This window comes from Chrysochloris asiatica, unplaced genomic scaffold (assembly GCF_000296735.1).
Source record: "Chrysochloris asiatica unplaced genomic scaffold, ChrAsi1.0 scaffold00085, whole genome shotgun sequence".
NCBI lineage: Eukaryota > Metazoa > Chordata > Mammalia > Afrosoricida > Chrysochloridae > Chrysochloris > Chrysochloris asiatica.
The window spans coordinates 7,748,536-7,749,539 of record NW_006408603.1 but is presented as its reverse complement, the minus strand read 5'-3'; the positions used below and the strand labels follow the sequence as shown (position 1 = coordinate 7,749,539).

The 1,004-nt window shown below is 42.6% G+C and overlaps 1 pseudogene; it reads right to left on the bottom strand.

Annotated features, from left to right (window-relative positions):
* Positions 1 to 450, bottom strand: LOC102813562 (annotated as a pseudogene).
* Between the last annotated feature and the right edge of the window lie 554 nt (positions 451 to 1,004).

Here is a 1,004-nt window from a genome sequence, read left to right as displayed (position 1 = left end):
TTAGTCCACAGGTCGCTTTTCCCCATATTTCTTTGTGAACTCTTCAGCGTTCTTACAGAATTTAAGCGGTCCTTAGAGTATTTATTCTTCAGCTAGGTCAGCCCGGAGCGGGTGTCCAGGCTGGGGGTCGTTGACTAGTGCTATGAGAGACTGGATTACTTGGTCACTTTTGGTTGCTGGCTTCCAGTTTTCAGCACTAATTACCGGCAGGCAAACCTGACCCTTTTCATCGATGTTTGGGTGATAGATCTTCGGTGGTTTGAACGGGTACTCTGCTGGAAAGTTGATTTTGATTCTGAAGGCCCCCTTATCATATGGAGGGTTGTCAGGAACAATTAGCCCTTGCCAAGTCAATAAATTAGCTTCATCAACCTGGATGTTACGGAAGTTTTTCATCCCACATTTGTAAATTTCTTCAAGCTCCTGCATCAGCCTCCTGCTTGCCGCCATCTTGGATCGGGTGCTACTGCTCCATGATGCTCTTTTTAACAAATTTTTCTTTCAGTTTTTATTGTGGGTTGAGTGAAAGTGTACAGGGCAGAGCATCAGTTTTACACTCAATAAATCATACAACTTGTTTTGTTATAATCCCCTCCATGTAACATCAGGTAACAGTATTTCTCTCTATTCACTTTAGCTCTTTTTATTATTTTCTATACACTCAGGCATATATAATAATTTACACTACCAAAGGGCACATGCTGCAAGTCTACCTCTTGGCCACTATCTCTTAGTCCCTCTCTTCCCATGAATCTAGAGTCCTCAACCGCTCCCCTTCTCCATGTCCCCATCTCTGCCTCCATCTTTGGTGTTGCTGCTTCTCTGGTTAAGATCCCACTTGTGCTCTTCTCCCTTGATGGTCCTACGGTCCTTTGTTTCTGGACTGTAAGATTAACTACTCCCCCATTTTTGCTACAAAACTCCTACCTTTACAATTGTGAGAGTTGCAATTAGTCATGATAACAATTACTCAATATTGGATCATAAGAATCTTATCCCCATCT